Source organism: Tupaia chinensis, unplaced genomic scaffold, assembly GCF_000334495.1.
Source record: "Tupaia chinensis unplaced genomic scaffold, TupChi_1.0 Scaffold143610_2, whole genome shotgun sequence".
In the NCBI taxonomy this organism is placed as follows: Eukaryota; Metazoa; Chordata; class Mammalia; order Scandentia; family Tupaiidae; genus Tupaia; species Tupaia belangeri.
In genome coordinates this window covers 601,662-623,356 of record NW_006203457.1, presented here as the reverse complement: position 1 = coordinate 623,356, position 21,695 = coordinate 601,662, and the positions used below count along the sequence as shown (strand labels likewise).

The window sequence follows — 21,695 nt, the reverse complement described above, 5'->3', positions numbered from 1 at the left end:
GGGATGGTCACGCCGCAATCCCTTCTCCTCCATTCTCCTCTCGGGATCTTGGGCACGCACGCACACACGCCCGGCGTGAGATTTAAGCCACCGGGTCCGAGACGCGAACCACAGTCGACTACATGGGAGTCCAGCGACATAGCCATTATGCTAACTGCTGGTTCCCGGATTGATCTTTTTTAAGAGAGAGAGAGAGATTTGCTATACAACATGTGTGCTTGCCAGAGAGACAGATAGAGACAAAGAAAAAGAAAGTGAGAAATCGCCCCCTAGGGGAACGACCATGCCATAGTCCCTTCTCCTCCATCCTACTCTTGGGATTTTGGGCACTCACACACATGTGCCCTGCATGAGTTTCAAGCCACCGGATATGGGACTCTAACCACAGTCAGCCATGTAAAAGTCCAGCAGTGTAAATATTACACCATCTGCTGGTCCCAACATTTTGTTTATATTAATTCTTCCAATCCATTATCATGGGATGTTTTTTCCTTTTTCTTGCATCCTTTTTAATTCCTTTTTCAAGTGTTTCATAGTTTTCCTCAGTGAGGACTTTTACTTCTTTCATTAGGTTTATTCATAGATATCTTATTGTTTTTGTGGCTGTTGTAAATGGGTATGCTTTCTTCAATTCTACTGATTTCAGACATACTTTCTTCAGTAGTTGTAAAGTCATTCAGGAATAAGTTGTTTAGTTTTGGTGTGTTTGTGTATTTTCAAGGGCTCTTTCTTTAGTTTACTTTAATTTTTATTCTGTCATGGTCAGAAAAGATGCTGGATACAGTTTGTATACATTTGAATCTATAAAGGCTTGTTTTGTGCCCTATCACATGGTCAGTCTTTGAAAATGTTCCACGCAGGGGATGAGAAAAATGTATGTTTTGTAGTTGTTGAGTGAAATATTCTATAGATGCTTGTCAAGTTAATTTCATTTGTTGTATCATTTAGATCTTGTATCTCTTGGTTTATTTTTTGTCTAGTTTGTCTGTCCAGAGGAGAGAGTGGGTTTTTTATATCCCCAACAATTATTCTGTGGCAGTCCATCTCTCTGCTGAGAACCAACAGTCTCTCTTTTACTTATTTGGGTGCTCCAGTTTTGGGTGCATACATATTAGAAATGTTATATCTTCTTGGTGAGTAAGTTCTTTCAGTACTATATAATGTCCTTCTTTGTCTCTTCTACCATTTTCCATTCTAAAAGTCTATTTTGCCTGATGTCAGTATCGCAAGTCCATTCTTGTTTTGGTTTCCATTTGCATTGAATAACTTTTTCAGCCCTTCAATTTTAGTCTATGAATGTCTTTATCAGTGAGGTGTGTTTCTTTTAAGCAGCATATAGACATCTTCTGTTTTTTTTTTTCTATTCAACCAGTCTGTGTCTTTTAATATGATAATTTAATCCACTAACTAACTTTATTATTGATATTTGCAGACTTATCTCTGTTATTTTGTTAGCCATTTTTTGGTTGTTTTTGTCAACTAATTTCTCTTTGTCTCTCTTTAGTTTTCCAGATACAATACTCCCTTTAGTACTTCTTATATAGCTGACCTAGTAATGGTGGATTCTTTCAGTTTTTGTTTATCTGAGAATACTTTTATTTTTTCTTCCCATTTGAGGGATAATCTTTCTGGATAAAGTATTCTTGGTTGAAATTGTTTTTCTTTTAATGTTTTGAATATGTCTTCCCATTCTTTCCTTGCCTGTATTGTTTCAGTTGAGAGGTCTGATATTAGCTTAATGGGATGACCTTTATAAATAACTTGACATTTCTCTCTTACCATGTTTAGAATATTGTCTTTGTCTTTGTTTTTTCGTTTTGTTTTGTTTTGTTTCTTCCAGTCTAGCTGTGATGTGCTGAGAAGTGAAATTTTATGGTGTTGATTCTATTTGGAATTCTTTTCATTTCTTGAGTCTGAATTTCTCCATGTTTCTCTAGATTTGGAAAGTTTTCAGCTAGTCTTTGATGGAAGAGGTTTTCCATATTTTCAGCAGCTTTTTCACTTTCTGGAATATACCCACTTTATGGAAATTTGGGCATTTCATAATGTCTGGAACTTCACGTAAGTTAGCCCCATTTTTTTTATTATTCCTTTCTTTTCTTGTTTTTATTATTTTTTTTTGTTGTTGTCGTTGTTGTTGGTTTTTTTGTTTGTTTGTTTGTTTGTTTCTCTTTCTTTTTTGTGGTTTGGTTTATATTGGAGACTTTGTCTTCAAGGTCATGAATTTTTTCTTCTGTGTGATCCTATCTGCTGTTAATACTTGCTAGGGAGACCTTAAATTCTTATAATGTATTCTTCATTTCCAGAAGTTCTGTTTGATTAGTCTTTAAGGCCCCTAGCTCTTTTTTAAGAAAAGAATTATTTTATTTAATTTTATTTACTTATTTATTTATTTATTTAAATTTTACAAGAGAGGAACAAAGTGAGACAGAGAAGGAACATAGGAAAATAAGTTGCCAGGTCTGATACCCCAAGGTATCTATCTCTTTAAGGAATTCTACTTTCATATCCTGGAATGATTTTCTCATGTCCTGTAATGATTTTCTCATTTTCTGTAATTGATCATCTGTTTTTTTTTTCTTGAATCTCATTGAGTTTTGTGTCCATGAATGTTCAGAATTCTTCTTCTAACATGTCTGTGAATTTTTTTGTGCTGTTCATCGTTAGTGAAGGGCTACTGTGCTCACCTGGAGGAAAGTTATCCCCTTGTTTTTTTCATGTTTCTTTGATTACTGTGCTGCCTTTGGTCATCTGATGCAGAAATCACTGCTTCCTATTTATTGGAGTAGATTCAGAAGAGGCCTGCCAAGACCAATTCCTAGTGTCCAGGTAAGTGGGCTGAGCCCAGGAGGCAGGGAACTCTAGGAGACAGAGTGCTTCAAGTTCTGAAGATAAACTCTGAATAGGTATGCACTTACCAGAAGAGACCTGCCAAGATCAGGCTCAAGTGCCTAGTGAAATGTGCAGTGCACAGGCTCCAGAATCAGACAAGATGGGGTTAAGTTTTTTGTTTTTTGTTTTTTGTTTTTTGTTTTACAGTTTTTGCCATAGGATGCATGCTCTTGCCAGAGAGACAAAAAGAGACAGTAAGAAAGAAAGTGAGAAATCACTCACCATGGTAGATGACCACACTACAGTACCTTCTTCTCCTTTTTCAACCTGGGATTTTGGGCACTCATTCACATGTGCCTGTTATGATTTTTCATTTCACCAGGTCCATGAATCTTAACTGTGGTTTGCTAAGCGGGAGTCCAGCACTTTAACCACCATGTCACCTGCTGGCCATGGCATTAAGTATTTTTAATTACATTTTTTGTGACCTAGGGCAATAATAATTATGATTCTATTTTTTTAAACATTTTTAAATTTCATTTTCTTTTATACATTCAATCACATTATTTAGCTTACAAAGTGAGTATTTCAACATGTGAACATTTTTCCCTAGTCCAGATGATAAAACTATAAAATTATCTTCAACAGATAATACCATATTTTTTGTCCCATTAATGCTTTGCCTGTCTATTTTTCTTCTAAATGTCCTTCCTCAGACTCTACCCTTTCACACACACTATATCAGGTATTTTTTTCAATCCATTCAGCCATACGGGGGCATTTGGGTTGGTTCCATGTCTTAGCAATCGTGAAAAGTGCCACAACAAACATCAATGTGCAAGCACTTTCCTGATTAAGAATGCTTCTGTCTTTTGGATAGATACCAAGGAGTGGGATTGCTGGATTATACGGTAGTTCTATTTGTAGATCTTTGAGGAATCTCTAAATTGTTCTCCACAGTGGCTGGATCAATTTACATTCCCACAAGCAGTGTAAGAGAGTTCCCTTTTCACCACACCCCTGCCAGCCATTATCATTTTTTGTTTTTATAATCTTAGATATTCTGACTGGAGTTAGGTGGTATCTTATTGTTGTTTTGATCTGCATTTCCCTTATGATGAGGAATGTGGAGAATTTTTCATATGCCTTATAGGTTATTCTTATGTCATCTTTAGAGAATTTTTTTTTCAACTTATTCTCCCATCTTTTAATAGGGTTGATCATCTTTTTTCCAAACAGCGGCTTGAGTTCCTTGTGTATTCTGGTTATCAGTCCCTTATCTGACTCATAGTTTACAAAAATATTTTCCTATTCTGAGGGCTGTCGATTCACACTAATTACTGTGTCTTTTGCCATGCAGAAAATTCTTATTCTGATATAATCCCACTTGTCTATTTTGGGGATTATCGACTGTGCTTTGGGGGCTTTATTTAAGAAGTCTTTTCCTAACCCAATGTCTCCCAGAGCTTCCCCAGTGTTCTTCAGAAACAGTTTTATAGTTTGAGGTCTTAGATTTAGATCTTTGATCAACCTTGACTTGATTTTTGTCAAAGGTGAGAGGTAGGGGTTCCCATTTATCTTTTTGCAGGTGGAAATCCAGTTTTTCCAGCACCTTTTCCTGAGGAGGTTTTCCTTTTCCCACTGTATTGACTGGTACCCCTAGTCAAAAATCAGTTGACTGTATGTTTGGGAATTTATTTCTGGGAACTCTCTTCTTTCCATTGGTCCACCTGTCTGTTTCTGTGCCAGTACCATGCTGTTTTGATTACCACAGCTTTATAGTATATTTTTGAGTCGGGGAGTGAGATGCCTTCCACTCCACTCTTCTTGTATAGAATTGCTTTGGCAATATGGGGTCTTTTATGACTCCAGACACATTTTATGACCGTCTTTTCTAGATCTGTGAAGAATGTGTCTGGTACTTTGATTGGTATTGCATTAAATAAGTAGATTGATTTGGGTAGAATTGCCATTTTGATTATATTCTTCCAATCCAGGAACATGGGATGTCCTTTCACTTTTTTGTGTCATTTTCAGTTTCTTTTTTTAGCTTCTAATAGTTTTCCTTGTGGAAATTTTTAACTTCTTTGGTTAGATTAATTCCTAAGTATCTTATACTTTTTGTGGCTATGGTAAATGGAATAACATTTTTCAGTTCTATCTCAGTCTGCCTATTGTTCGTATATAGAAATTCTATAGAGTTCTGTATATTGATTTTGTATCCTGCAACTTTACTGTATTAATGTATTGCTTACAGAAAATTTTTTCATGGAAACCATTGGGTCTTCTGCAAATAGCGAGAGTTTTACCTCCTCTTTTCCTATTTGAATGCCTTTTATTTTTTCCTCTTTTCTGATTGTGTTGCCGAGGACTTCCAGTACTATATTGAAAAGGAGTGGAGAAAGTGGGCTTCCTTGTTTTGTACCTGCTTTTCATGGAAAAGCTTTAAGCATTTCTCCATTTAGAAGGATGATGTTCGCTATGGGATTTTTAATAGATTGCTTTTATTGAATTGAGAAATAATCCTTCTATGCCAATTTTGCTGAGAGTCTTGATCATGAAGGGATGTTGTATCTTATTAAATGCTTTTTTGCATCAATTGATCTGACCATATGTTTTTTTTTCTTTCTTCCTATTAATATGGTGTATTACATTTATTGTTTTGCATATGTTGAACCAAACTTTCATTCCTGGAATGAAGCCTACCTGATCATGATGTATATTCTTTTTTATAAGTTGTTTGATACAATTTGCTAGTATCTTGTTGAGAATCTTTGCATCTACATTTATTAGAGATCTTTGCTCTATAGTTTTCCTTCCTTGTTTGGCCCTTACCTATTTTAAGGATAAGGATGGTAGAGGTTTCATAGAATGAATTAGTGACAGATTCACCCTTTTGGATCTTGAGAAATAACTTGAGCAGAATGGGAGTTAACTTTTGTTTGAAAGTTTTGTTGAATTCAGAGGTGAATCCATCAGGGCCAGGGCTTTTCTTTGTTGGGTGGTTATTTATTAATGATTCAATCTCCTGACTTGTTATAGGCCTATTCAGACTTTCTATATCTTCCTGACTCAATCTTGGTAGATTATATGTGTCCAGAGTCCAGTCCATCTCTGACTTTTTGGTAACTTCCTCTGTTTTTTCAAGAAATGGAGGGGAGTCACTGTGTTCTTTTGATGGAGACTCCTGGTTTATTCAGCCCTGAGGCTCTTTTTCTAGTCATTGGGAGATGTATTCACTTTGGAATACCTTTTAGGAGAATGTTTCTTCGACTAGGAGCAAGTGTGTTTCCCTTTTGCTGTGGATTTGTGAGTGACAAAGTCTCTCTTCTGTTGTGTTTAGCAATGTGATCCAAAGAGGATTCTATTCAGGTTTTGGAAGAGCAGTGTCTCTTTTTTTCATGTGGTTCATTAAAATGGGGGACCCCAGTGCATCTTATAATACTAGGGTATGTCAGAACTGTGATTCTAGACCTATCTAGTCTGTCCAGAGTGTGGAGGAAGAGGAAGAGAGGACCAAGTAAGGGGGAAGAAAGTAAGAAGGAGAATAAAGAAAAATGTGCCAGGGGTCTGGAGATGGAAGTGGGGTCTGCTGTAGAGCTGGGGGCGGTCCTTCGTGGTAAGAAGTGTGAAATTAACAAATGAACGAAGAGAAAAACAGGCCTACCTGGCTGACAGGGATAGGGGGGTCTGGACTTGAGGGTGCCAGGGCTGGAGCTGAGGCAGGGGGCCCTGCCTCAGTGTCCCTTGGGCCAGGGGACTGGAGATGGAAGTGGGGTCTGCTGTTTAGTTGGGTGCTATCCCGTGTGGTAAGGAGAAGTGTGAAATTAGTAAATGAAAGAAGAGAAAAAGAAAGGCCTACCTGGCTGACAGAGATAGGGAGTCTCTGGACTTGGGGGTACTGGGGCTGGAGCTGAGGCAGAGGGCCCTGCCTCAGTTTCCCTTAGGCCATGGATTTGGAGACGGAAGTAGGGTCTGCTGTTGAGCTGGGACCTATCCTGGCTGACAAAGATAGGGGGTCTCTGAACTTGGGGGTGCCGGGACCAAAGCTGAGGGAGAGGGCCCTACCTCAGTGTCCAACAATTATTATTTTAATTTGATATTTTAAAATCATTTTTATGCTAAGTGATTTACATTAATTATTATTTTTTTACCTCAGTTTCTTCATTTTTTTGTATCCTTTTTTGTTTTATTTTATTTTGTACATTCAATCACTATACATCACTATAGATTGCATAATGAATTTACCCAACATTAATACACTTCACATCAGTCCAACTGAAAATACTGTACACGTCATCATCAACAGGTAATTATCAATTTCTGTGTCCCATAAATGTTTTATCCCTGTAGTTTTCTCTTGATTCATTAGTTTACACTTTCTCCCTTCTCTTACTTTCTTCCCACACTGTCTTCAGTATCTATAACCAATTTACATGATTCTATATACACTACTCTTTCAGTTTCTGCCATAGAATGCAGAGAGTTGCTACATATTAAGTAGAGACATACAATGTCTCTCTTTCACAGCCTGGCTTGCTTCACTTGGCAGTAAATCTTCCATATTTGTCCACTTTCTATGAGATGCCAGGGTCTCATTGTTTTCGATGGCTGAGTAGTATTCCATAGAGTATATGTGCCATATTTTTTTAATCCATTCATCTGTATGTGGACATTTGGGTTGGTTCCATGTCTTAGCAATTGTAAATAATGTTGAAATAAACAGATGTGGAAGCACTTTTCTGACTGAGTTTTCTCCTATCCTTTTGGTAGATACCCAGGAGTGGAAGTGCTGGGTCATGTGGTGTAGGAGAGTTCCCTTTTCATCACAGCCTCACCAGCACTTATCTTTTTTTTTTTTTTTTCATCTCAACCCTTCTGACTGGAGTTAGGTGATATCTCACTTGGTTTTGAATTGCATCTACCTTATGATGAGGTATGTTGAACATTTTTTCATATGCTTTTGATCTGTTCATAAGTCTTCCTTAGAGAATTATTCACTGAGCTTACTTTCTCATCTTCTAATTGGGTTCTTATTTTTTCAGGGGTGGGGGAATCCTCTTGAGTTCCTTGTGTGTTTTCATTGCCAATCTCTTATCTGAAGCATAGTTTACAAAAATATTCTCCCACTCCGAGGGTTGTCGGTTCACACTAATTATTATGTCTTTTACTGTGCAGAAACTTCTTAATCAGATGTAATCCCACTTGTATATTTTTGGGATTATGGTCTACGCTTTTGGGGTCTTATTTAAGAAGTCTTTGCCTACTCCAGTATCTCTCAGAGTCTCTCCATTGTTTTCCACCAGTAGTTTTATTATTTGAGGTCCTAGGTTTAGATCTTTGATCCACTTGGAGTTTATTTTGTTAATGGTGAGAGATAGTGGTCCAGATTCATCTTTCTGTAGTTGTATACACAGTTTTTCCAGCACCATTTGCTAAAGAGATTTTCCTTTTCCCACTGGATTGACTGATACACTTTGTCAGAACTCATTTGGCTGTATATTTTCGGGGTTTATTTCTTGAGTTGCTATTCTCTTCCATTTGTCCACATGTCTGTTTTGGTGCCAGTATCATACTGTTTTGATGATCAAAGCTTTATAATATATTTTGGAGTCAGAAAGTGAGACTCCTCTTATTCCACTCTTTTTACACAAGATTGCTTTGACAATACAGGAACGTTTATAACCTCCAGAAAATTTCCCATCTCTTCCAGGTTTTCTTGTGTCTTGGCATATACTCAAGGTATTCTTCTCTAATGATGTTTGGTAATTCTATTATGTCTGTTGTAATATTGCCTGTTTCATTGTGAATTTGATTTATCTGGTTACCTTTCTCTCTTCTTAATTAGTCTAGCTAATGGCATGTCAATGTTTGTTTGTCTTTTCAAAGAATCAGCTTTTGCTTTCATTTATTTTCTGTATTGTTTGTTTATTTTCTATTTCACTTATTTCTGGTCAAATCCTTTTCATTATTTTTTCTCCTGGCATTTTTTGGATTCGTTTTGTTGTTGCTGCTTTTCTAATTCTCAGAAGCATGATGTCAGGTTGTGCATTTGTCATCTTTCCATTTTTTTTCTTATGCTCACTAATTGCTATGAACTTCCCTCTTATGACTGCTCTGCTTTTGCTGTGTCCCATAGATTATGGAAACTCATGGACTCACTATCATTGGTCTCCAAGAATCTTTTGATTTCAATGGCAATTTCTTCAGTGGCTATGAAGTCATTCAGGAATAGGTTGTTTAGTTTCCATATATTTGTGTATTTTTGTGGTTATTTTCTGAAATTAGTATCAAGTTTAATTCCATCATGGTGGGAGAATATACTGGATATAATTTCTATGCCTTTGAATCTGTAAAAGCTTGCTTTGTGCCCTATCATGTAATCAGTCTTTGATAAGATTCCATGGGGGGGTGAGGTGAGAAAGATGTGTATTTCATGGGTTTGTGGTGGAAAGTTCTATAGATGCCTGTCAAGTCTATTTGATTTATGGTATCATTTAGATCCTGTATCTTTTTGGTTATTTTTTTGTCTATACGATCTGTCCAAAGGAGATAGTGGGTATTTTAGGTCCCCAACAATTAGTGTGTTGCAGTCTATCTCTCCTTTTAGATCTAACAGTCTTTCTTTCACTTATTTGGGTGCTCCTGGGTTGGGTGCTGAGATATTTATAAGCGTTATATCTTCTCGATGAATTAGCCCTTTTACTACCACTATATAATACTCTTCTCTTTCTCTTCATATAATTTTTGTCTTAAAGCCTGTTTGTTTGTAATCAGTATCATGACTTCAGGTCTTTTTTGGTTTCTATTTGCATTAAATACCTTTTTTCCAGACCTTTACTTTTAGTCTATGTATGTCTTTATCAGTGGTAGTAAAATTTCTTTTAGGTAACAGATAGGATGTTTCTGTTTTTTTTTTTTTATTTTTTGTTTGTTTGTTTTTTAATCTATTCAGCCAATCTGTGTCTCTCGGTTGGAGAATTTAATCCATTATCATTCAATGTTATTATCTATATTTCCAGACTTGTCTCTATCAATAAGTTGGCCATTTTCTTGGTTGCTTTGTTCTCTTATTTCTTGTCCATTTTCTTGGTTGCTTTGTTCTCTTATTTCTCCCTGTCTTTTTTTAGTTTTCTTGGTATAGCACTGCATTCAGAATTTTTTGAGGAGCTGGTCTGTTGTTTGTAGATTCTTTCTGGTCTTGTTAATCTGAAACTCTTCTTATCTTTTCTTCCCATTTTAAGGATAATCTTGTCCAGTATGGTAACCTTGGTTGAAATTGTTTCACTTTTAGCACTTTGAATATGTATTCCCATTCTTTCTTTGCTTGCATTGTTTCCAATGAGAAGTCCGATGTTAGCCTGGTGGGTAACCTTTGTATGTAACTTGAAGTTTCTTTCTTGCCAATTTTAGTATCTTGTCTTTATTTGTGATTTAATTCAATATGACTATGATGTGCCCTGAAGAGGATCTTCTTGGGTTCATTCTATTTGGGGTCCTTTGTATTACTTGTGTCTGGATGTTTGAATGCTTCTCTAAACTGAAAATTTTCTTCCAGAATTTCATGGAATAGATTATAAATACCCATATTTGTTTCTTCATCTTTTGGGATAACAGTTATTCTAATAACTGGGTGTTTACTGGTATCTAGTAGCCTTTCTGGCAATTTTTTCTAGGTCAAAGTTTTGTCTTCTATAACCAAGATTCAGTCTTCTCTATAGCAAAAACAAAAACTAAACTGAACTGAACTTTTAAGAAGGCAGAAAAATGCTGTTAATAATGTAGGTATGGGGACTGACAGGTGGTATGGTAGTTAAGGGGGCTGGACTCCCATATGGATGACTGTGGTTCAAGTCCTGAATCTGGCGGCTTGCTTTCTCACTTTACCACTCTCTCTCTCTCTCTCTGTTTCTCTCTGCTCAATTTAGAAAATAATAATAATGAATAAAAGTAAATAAAATTATAAAATAAATAATGTAGGTATCAGTCAAAAGTCATTTAAAATAAGTCACCCTTGAGACCAGCAGGTGACATAGTAGTTAAGATGCTGGAGTCCCACATGGTTGACGGTGTTTGCTGTCCTAGACCTGGAGGCTTGAAACTTATGCTGGGCACGTGTGCATTCATGCTCAAAATCCTGAGAGGAAACAAGAAGAGGAGAGATAGCAGCATTGCCATCGCCCCTGGGGAATGATTGCTGACTTTTCCATCTCTCTCTGTCTCTGTCTCTCTGGCAAACAAAAATGCTCTATAGCTAAAATATCTCTCAAAAAAAAGTCACCCTTTTTCCTTAGCCATTTAGGTTTACTCTAATTAAATAACAGGGATTTTTCCATATTATGATCTTGTCATATTATTTTACCAAACACAATTTCAGTTCCCTAGAATATTTATGCAAAGATCTAAACTTTGGGATCCACTTTGAAAAATTTTCTCTGTTACTTGCATTACAGGACAGAATAACCATTTTTTCAATGTCTCAATTAAGTTATTCCTTTATAACTTTAGCTCCTCAAAAATCATTGTCAATTTTTTAAATGTGGAAAGCCATTGAGTAAAGAAATGCTGGATTCTCAGACATTGATTTTTCTTTATGACTGAAAAAGTTACTTCTTTGACTTAGGTCTCTACCCTTTTCATCTCCTTATTTATATATTTATTATTTGAATTTAATCATTGTACATCTTTACAGTGCACAATCTGTTTTTTTAAAGTATGCATGCAGTGCTTATGAATAAAGTTAAAGATAATCCCATATTTATCATTTTCAACAGAGAACTTTACATTCTTGTGTCTGTTAAATGTTTTTCCTTGAGCCCCTCTCTTCCATTCCCTCCTATTCACCCCCTCCTATACAGTTTCTGGTATCTATGCTTGCCCTACTCACAATTACATCTTTGAATCTCTCCATTTATTCCATAGAGTGCTGACATTTGGTATATATTGGGTGGGGATATATCATGTTTGTCTTCAGTGGTCTGTTTTGCTTCACTTACATTAAATCTATATTCATTCACTTTGTTTCAAATGACAAGGTCTCATTTTTTTATGCTCTATGAACATTTCCATTTCCTGACTGGATACCGTCTTGGCTGGCTTAAGTATAACCTACAGTAGGATTTTGAGTGCTTTGGGTAGGGATAATACCTGCATTGGTTCTCATTCTAGGATTTAGTGTAAAATAATTCATGTCTCTGAGCTTCCACCTACTGACTCAGCTACATATCACACCTTGCTGAGACCAGAGCCTCCTTGGAAATAACTTCCATTTGGAATTTACTATGTATTTAGACAGTGTTCTCTTTTAGTTCAAATGTCTTACACAAGTGGATAACAGGTGTTGTACCCATAAAGGAGCTTCTCATTCAATGAAGAAAAAACATAAGTATTCTGCTTTAGGATCATTTATTTAATTACTTCATTAGAGATTTGGATAAGGATTGATAAGTAGATTCATTAAGTATTAAGGTAATGTTAAATATTAAAGTATTGGGATTGGTTCACTGGTAATTTATCAGAATAAGAAATCAAAATTCAAAATGACTCTTACTGAACATATATTTAACATTTCAGTGTCATGTCACTATGGTTTTATACAGAAGATATAGGGAGGCAGTTTGAAAAATTATTTTATCATTATCATTAACTAAATATTTATTGAAAAATAATTTTATTTTATTATCATGAGTCTACTTCTGAGTGCCATACAAAAAATGATGTATGGAATATATTGAGTAGCAAAAGAGATAATAAATACATGGTAATAAGATTATACATTATGTATCAAAAATACTTTTCAAATACTGTTTCTATTTTTCATTGTTCCTTTTCATCAACTCAATAATTAACTAGGGCAGAGTTTGTTTGGCAGGGAAACTGAGATAGTACCGTTAAAGAATTTGCTCTTGAATACAGTTAGAGAGTGGAAATGATAAATTGAGAAAGGGGAGCTCCTAATTCTTTATCCTCTATATTAGTCTTCATTTATTCATTCATTAATAAATTTTTAACACTTTCTATATATCAGATATTGTTATAGATGCTGGGGATATGGTGAAATAAAAGTAATCATGATTCCTGCCCTTATTTATTTTATACATTCCTGAAATACAGAGATTCACACATAACTAAAGACTTCTAGAAGGATGCACATAGTAGAAATGTTGGGTTAAAAAATTAGAGATATAGGTTCACTTGAAATATAAAATAAGAGAATGGTGAAATGGACTAATATTTATATGAGTTATAATATGAAATGAACTCATATTTATATGAGTTAGGGGTATAATATACCAGAGAGAAAATCCTTGGAAAGAGCACTTGATTTAAAAATATGCGCATGAAAAATTATTTACAAACTGATTATTTATGCCCATAGGAATGAAGGAGGATATATTTTTTTTAAAAAAGGTACATTAGCATGTTTTAAAAGGAAAACTAATGAAATGGCATTGTTTACTACTGAGAAGTGAGAGGAATATTAAAAACATGAAATTGTGATTAATTCACATGAATTAACTCAAGTTCAATTTTTAAATTTTACTAACAATATAATAGATCCACTTAGTATTTAAATCTTTTATTTGTAAAATAGATGAACAATGAAACATTATAGTTGAAGGTTGAAGGTTAAAAGCTCTAGGTTTATAGTTGAAGATAAAAATGGGTTAATGACATTAAATAGATTTCTTTTTAGTTGCCAGAGGGCATGTTTGCTAGTCAGAGAGAGAGAAAAGGAGAAAGCAAAAGCATTACTCTTCTCAGGTGATGCATGATTGTGCCACAATCCCTTCTCTTCCATTTCTTCATCCTGTCATGACTTGGGGCACCATCCTCATTAACTTCAAAAAATTATTTCTTTGTTTATCCACTTTATTTTCTCTTCCATATATTACTTTCATGACAGAAATCACTGGCCATAATTTCATGTTTTTAAGATTCCTGTAACTTCTCAGTAGTAAACAATGCCATTTCACTAGTTTTCCTTTTCAAACATGCTAATGTACTCTTTATCTTTAACATATCCTCCTTCATTCCTATGGGCATAAATAATCAATCTGTAAATAATTTTTCATACACATATTTTTAAATCAATTTCTTCTTCCAATGACTTTCTCTATGGTATATTTTATCCCTAACTCATATAAATATGAGTTCATTCTATATTATAACTCATAAATATTAGTTTATGTCACCATTCTTTTATTTTATATTTTATATCTGACCTCAAATTCAGAGCTGGAAAAGGGCATCTTAGTGCTTGGAAATTCTGTAGTATTTATACTTCCAGTGTTACTAGCCACCGACTTTGATTTTTTAAAGTGCATTGCTTCTGGGGCCAGTAGGTGACGTGGTGGTTAAGGCACTGGATTCCACATGGCCCACCACTGTTCAAATCCAGATTCAGTGATCTGAGCCTCACACTAGGCTCATGAGCATGCATTCCCAAAGTCCTGAGAGAAGCTGGAGGAGAAGTGATTACAGTATGGCCATTCTCCCTGGGGAGTGATTTGTCACTTTTTCTCTTTCTGTATCTGGTGAGAGCACATCTGCTATGGCAAAAACCTTAAAAAATTGCATTGCTTCTGAAAAATACAACCATTACTGATGTGCACTTTTTTTTTTTAACATCAGGAGTTTGTGTCATAATCATTAAAAAATGTAAAAATTTTTCATCAGAGCCTGTTATTTACCAGCTTCATATAGATTATGACTTTGATTATGTTATTTGGGGGAAATTATCCTATTTAATGTCATTTGTACCATAGCAGGAGACTCTCAAAATTATATTTTCTTTCATTTATGTTATTATTTATTCCAGATCATGAAAGCACAAAATAATTCTCTATGTTTGGCTTTAGGTTTTAGACAAATGACAAAGTAAGTGGATGAATTTCTTCAATAAGTAATTGAAAAATTAAACAGAAGTCGTAATTAGTATTTTTTTTTAGAGATTTTTTTGCTATAAGGCACATGTGCTCATCAGAAAGACAGAGAAAGAAAGTGAGAAATCACCCTCCAGGAGGGATAGCCACACTGCAATCCATTCTTTCATTTTTCTCTTGGGATTTTGAGCATGTGTACACATGCACCCGGCATGAGTTTTAGCCCCCAGGTCCAGGACTCAAACTGTAGTCAGCTATGTGGGAGTCCAACAATGTAACCATTACACCATCTGCTGGTCCCAAGTATTTTTCTACCTTTGTGTTAATAATATATGTAATGCCAGATCTGGAGACCTGTAGATCTTATTTATGTTGCACCATATGAACAAAGTAATATTAGAACTTTAATTTAGCAATAAGCAGCATCCAGATCATGGGAAAAATAGTTTCTACACCTTCTATACAAAACTAAAATATCAATAAAAAGATGATTTGCTGTTATATTTAACCTATTTTCAATCTCACAAATCTGCAATGCCTTTTTCACAAACTCCTGAGAAGACTCCCATATTTTTAATAGAAAATATTGTGTAGGTTTTTCTGAATGGCTTAGTACTATGTAAATGGATCAGTTCCATTCTTAAATTGCAACTGTGCATGCTACAGAAGACTTCATCAGCTGTTAATCCTGTCCCACATGCACTAAGCAGAATAATATTAGAACACGCAATGCATATTTGGAGAAAGCTGGTTCATAGAGAAAGGCTCCTCTGGTAGCTTTGCTTGGGTAAAATGTTTCTGAGAGCTGAACAAAGTACATAGGACTTTTTTTTCTACTATTAATGTCATTAGCTCTTGAAAGCTTTATTCTCTTACTAATAAAGATTATATACCATCAAAAAGTAATTAACTGTCAACTAGAGAAAATAATTTATTTAATTTCATGACTCATAATGGAATCTTAAAGTCTGTATCTCATTTTTTAAAAGAATTATTTATTTATTTATTTCCATTTGTTATTGCTAGATTATATTATTTTATTTTAATAATAAAAAGAGAGAAAGGGGAAGTGAGAACGCAAGCCACCAGGTCTGGAACTTGAACCATGGTTGGCCATGTGGGAATCCAGTGTCCTTCTCCACCACACCACCTGCGGGCCCCCTATAACTCAAATTTTAAAGGAAACATGAGAGAATGAATTTCCAAGCTCTTAACATTTAAAGGATCATAAAGCGGTTAAAGTAGATAAATATCTATTTTGGTATTCTATGACCTTCATGATTTCAGAGAAAATTCAATATTGTAGGGCAAGTTAACCTTTGAGAAACATTTTCTCAGACATCTTCATGTCTTTATTTCTATGTGTAATTAATAATAATAGTTTCACATTAGTATTCTTAATATACATCACTTTTTAATATTTTTAAAAGGCACTCTTTTTGTTGTTTAAATTGCATTATTTGCCATGAGCTATTTGTGTTAAAATAATTGCCATTATGGCATTTTTAGGATTTTCTTTACAAACAAAAAACACTCAAATATAAGCTACTTGACCTAGATGTTTCAGAGTTACCTGAAAAACAAATGCTTGTTCTCTGCAAGTAATTTTAAAAACAAGACAGGGGACCAGCAGTTAGTGTAGTGGCTATGTTCCTGGACTCCCATGTAGTCAACTGTGGTTCAAGTCCCGGACCCGGTGGCTTAAAATCATGCCTGGGCACCTGTGCGTGCGTGCCCAAGATCCCGAGAGGAGGATGGAGGAGAAGGGATTGCAGCATGGCCATCCCCACTGGGGGGTGATTTCTCACTTTCTGTCTCTCTCTGGTGAGCGCATGCACCCTATAACAAAAACCTCTCCAAAAATAAATAAATAAATAAATAAATAACAAGACATATATTTGATTGTACACTCTTTTAAGGAAGACTTTTATATATCAACAAAAACAGTATTTATTAGGTCAGCTTCATGGTGCATGGGTGATATACTGCTCAGAAGAAGCAAAATCTCATATGGTGACTGCAATTAGAATCCTTGGCCTGATCAGCCTAAAACATGCCAAGAATGCATGTAAGTGTCCAGGATACAACTGATTAGTGGTCTAGAGGGAGGGATCATAGTATGACAAGACCCTATGAAAAGTACTTTTCTATCCCTTTCTTGTGCACATGTTCTATTTTAATAAGAATAAAGATAAAGGAAAAACATTTTTTAAAATACCCAGTATTTATTTATTGTTTTATTTTAACAATTTTCTTAAACTATGTTAGAAAAGTCAGTCCAAGTTTACTTAAAATATTAGAAGGGCTAGATGTTTCAATTCTTTGAAGTTTCTTTAGTAGTCCAAAGACACTGCCTTCCATTTAGAATCTGGTGGCCAAGGGTTACTAACAGTGTTTATTTTTAGTATTATTTAGTTAGTTTTAGAATATACTAATTAAATATGAATAATAGCTCATATTTGTATAACATTTGATATTTTTTAAAATCCTATGTGTGGATAAAGCATTAGTATCTATATTTTATGGAAGAAATCTGAGCCTCTGAGACATTTAAGTATGTTTGAACAAAGTCAGACCTAACACCATCTATATGGCTTTCTATTTCACCACACTGGCAATGGTATGGCATATGTCAGAAAATTTCCGTTTTTTTCCTATCTTACCAGAGCTAAATACATTTAATAAAGTAAAAGAGAGAACACTGGGAATTAAACAGCATTTGTTTCCAGGATAAAATCTGTTAATATTTAGCTGTGTGAACATGGAAAAGCATTCATGTGACTTGCTAACTGAAAAACATTCTTAAAACTAGAAAGTTGGAAAATATATAATTCATGCATTCCTTAAAAATACTAAGTAATAAATTTCAGCTTACCAAGAGAAGAATAAAATAAAGAATTTAAAAGGGAAGTTATAATATAAAGTAACTGGCAATAATCAATGAAACTAGTAAAACATAAATTTTATCAAAATAATCTTTGGTACTATGGTTATAAACTGAACATAAAATTTTGAAAAGCTCTTGATAGGCTGGCCCTAGTGGTTAAAGGAGCTGGATCTCATGTGGTTAAAGGAGCTGGATCTCATGTGACTGACTGCAGTTCAAGTCCTGACCTTGGCAGCTTGAAAAACACGTTAGGTGAATGTGACTCAAATCCCCACAGAATGGAGAAATGGAAAAGGGATTGTGGCCTGAGGGTGCATTGGAGGGTGCTTTATCTCTCTCCCTCTCTCTTTCTCTCTCTGTTCTCAGAAAGGCACACACCCTCTGGCAATACAAATAATTTCCAGAAATGCTCTTTTTTTTTTCTTTTTTTTGGAGAGGTTTTCTGTTATAGGGTGCGTGCTTTCACCAGAAAGACAGAGACAGAAAGTGAAACAGCGCTCCCCTCCAGGGGGGATGACCACGCCACAATCCCTTCTCCTCCATTCTCCTCTCAGGATCTTGGGCATGCACGCACACATGCCTGGTATGAGTTTAAGCCACCAGGTCCGGGACTCAAACCACAGTTGACTACATGGGAGTCCAGCGACACAGCCATTACACTAACTGCTGGTCCCCAGGAATGCTCTTGAAAGGGGTCAGCAGGTGGCATGGTGATTAAGGTGCTGGATCCCACAGTTCTCTTCACTGGAGTTCTGGACCCAGCACTAATTGATTAGAGGATATAAAAGCATGGAAAATGGTTATGGATACTGGAGACAGTGTGGGAAGAGGGTGTGAGAAGTGGGAGAGTGTGAGGAAAAAATTAAAGAGATAAATAGAGATGCAAGACATTTATGGGGCACAGAAATGGATTATTATCTGTTGATTATAACTTGTATAGTATGCTCAACTAAACTGGTGTGAAGTGTATTCATGTTAGGTAAATTCACTTTACAAGCTAAATGATATATAATGACTATATGTATAAACTAAATTAAAATTGAAAAATAATATTTCTTTAAAACTAAACAAACGAACAAAAACTCCAGGCATATGTGTGTGTATGCCTAAAATCCTTCTAGACGAAAATGGAGAAGAGATTGTGGCATTGCCATCCGCCCCGAGGTGGAGTGATTTCTCATTTTCCCTCTCTCTTTGTCTCTATCTGTTGCTCTCCAGCGAGCACATGGGCCCTACAGAAAAAACAAACAAAAAACAAAACAAAACAAAACAAAAAACACTTGTGGAAAGAGAAAGTGTATGTCCAAATAATATTAAGTTATTTTAATATTAATGATGATAATTTGTGTATAAAATCTCCCATTGGATCAATAAAAGCTGGAGAATATTATGAAACAGAAGGTGTATGTAAATGCTCAAATCGTTAATGTTGGCATTGATATATCATTTTGGCATCTATAAATGAGAAAAATTAGAGTCTTCTATTTTCTCTTACTTTCACATTCATATTCTAAAGCTCTTTGTAAGATGGAAAATATGCCCAAATATACATTTTTTACTGTACCAATCAGAAAACATGCAGTAAGTTCATTTGTGTGAGGTGGATGCTACCAAAACTTAAGAAGTCTGGAAAATGAGTTTTTTGGGGTTGATTTGTGATATTTAAAGTGAATTGCTAAGATTGAGCTTTTGAACATATCACAAATAAATTTTACATTAGGAAGAAATGATAATTGAATAGATATGTATCAGGTTCTCTGGTTTCATAGCAATCATACTAATATGGTTATTCACATAATTTCTTATTAGACCCAGTCCATAAAATGCTCATAAATATATTTCTTACATTAAAAAATTATATCTCTACATCCTCGACTTTTGATGACTAAAAAAGGCATGTCCTTTTAAATATATTCTCTCACTACTTAGTAACTACAAATTATTCCTTGATCATAACTATAGGGAAAGCAGAGTAACTTTCTAAGGAAGAGGGCATGTGGTGACATTATTGCAAATCTGTGGTTATTTCTTCTGTGTAATGAGGCCCTGGACAAAACTAGCATGAATGAGAATGTGGGTACCCATGTTTATGTAAAGAGAAAATACATAAATGAGATAAGTGTCCAATCATATTTAAATCATACATTTATATACTAGTACCCAATTAAGAATCTTACAGCTTATGTATGCTTAAATTATCAACTCTCAGAAAGGACTGTACCTAATTTACGTGGCTCTGAGATAAATGAGAAGATTTCCTTTCCCTTTTGTTTAATCTATACCCAGTCTTGTTCAGAATACAAAGTGGTGTGGACTCTTTCCTTAAAAGATTGTGCTTTAGAAAGGAAATGAGATAGATGTATTAATAAAGTAGTATCAGAATTACCATGTTCTAATTACAGGCAAGTTGTTTGTGCCACATTTTAAAATTACACACATCAGTATTCTTATGGATGAACTTTATTCTTTTGTTCCCTTTATGAGATGACTACCACGAATGATTCAAGAATTACCAGAAAAAAAAAGTAAAGATTAAAAAGTTCTTAATGGTAATTTTGCATCCCTGTTGCATTGGTTTGGCTAAATGATGTTGGCATTGAACTTGCTCCATAGTTATAGTGTATTAGATAAGTGCTGCCTCATTTTTTCCCCCAAATTCCTACTTTAATTTCAGAATGATAAAAAGATGCCTACCAGATTTGGGAAACAAAGTGAACATCTTGAGCATGCGATTGATCGTGTTCTTGTCATGATATCGGAAAGAAGAAGGGCTCGTAGTCTACATGGCACTAATGAACAACCACCTCATAACATTTTCACAGCTGCTCTTGAACTGATTAATATGGTCAAGATGATACTAAACATTTTGGAAAGGTAATTTCAAATATTTGACCTTTAAAGCCCTAAAATAGTTGCATTTCTCCCTCCTTCTTTCTCTTTAGAAACCTTATGTGTGGACTGGATTTTATTTTCACAATTTCTCTCTAAGGTGTTCATAGATATTTTATTGATGCTCTGAATTTTCTCTAGGATGTACAACATAGTTATATTGCTCCCTTTAGATGAACCAATATTTGATTATATGACTTTTACTGAAAAAAAATGTTTTACAGAAGATTTACCTTGGGTTTTCTTTATAAATCAAACTTCACTGTTACCTTTGAAACAACAAATATTTTCTGTAGTCTTTCAGGAATACACAAAAGTTAAACCAAAGTTCTAAATAACCACATCTGAACATTTCACAGCAAGAAAATAATTTTTTGCCATTGTGTGTTAACTAAATTAGGGGATTTTAGTAAATAAAAGTTAGTCCTGTTTTTCTTCTGACTCTATGAGATCAACATTTTTAGATTCCATGTAAGTGAGATATTATATTGAATTGTCAGGAAAGTTATGATCATTTTTGTATAAAAATCAGAAAAGATATGCCATGACTTTCTCAACAACCTAACAGTTTTGTCCCTCTGTGCCATGCTTATTTCATTCGGCATAGTATCCTCCAGGTCCATCTGTGTTGTTACAAATATAAATTCCCTCTTTTTTAAAACTGTATAGTATTTCACTACAAATACTACATTTTCTTTATCCATTCATTTGTTGATGATGTCATTGAAGATCCCTTATGTGTTATGAGTTGCACCACTATAGTGGGAAATATACAAATGAACCAGTATGTTTCTTATGTTAGGTTTGATGAAGAAGTTGATTATCATAGAAAAGTTATGACTGTATAAGAAAAGTATATTTAATCATAATAAACTGGAGGGAATTAAAAAATAAAAATTAAAAATTAAAAACCCTGTATTCCTAAGGAAAGACTATGGAAATAAAAGACTAATGATTTCTAATTACACTGTGATATTAATTTTTAAGTAACATATTAATATTTTTTATTTCCTAGTTGTGATTTTGATCAGACTACAGTCAACTTTTAATCACACACACAAATGAAGCATTATATGAATACTTATTCTTGGTGTTTTGTTTCTGCTAGGTGTTACATCCCAAAGGTAGAAGAGGTTAAATAGTGAAAGAGGGACTATGATCAATGAGAAAGATATAGGGGAAGAAGTCATGGTATATTTCTC

At 34.7% G+C, this 21,695-nt stretch overlaps 1 long non-coding RNA gene across 1 annotated transcript in view; it reads left to right on the top strand.

Moving 5' to 3' along the window:
• The window catches only part of LOC102481386 (uncharacterized), a 51,347-nt gene extending 30,946 nt beyond the window's left edge, over nt 1-20,401 (top strand). Inside the window, exon 3 of the long non-coding RNA XR_336829.1 lies at nt 20,279-20,401. This is a non-coding gene — a long non-coding RNA (uncharacterized LOC102481386). The remainder of the gene's footprint in view (nt 1-20,278) is intronic.
• Nucleotides 20,402-21,695: the final 1,294 nt, after the last annotated feature.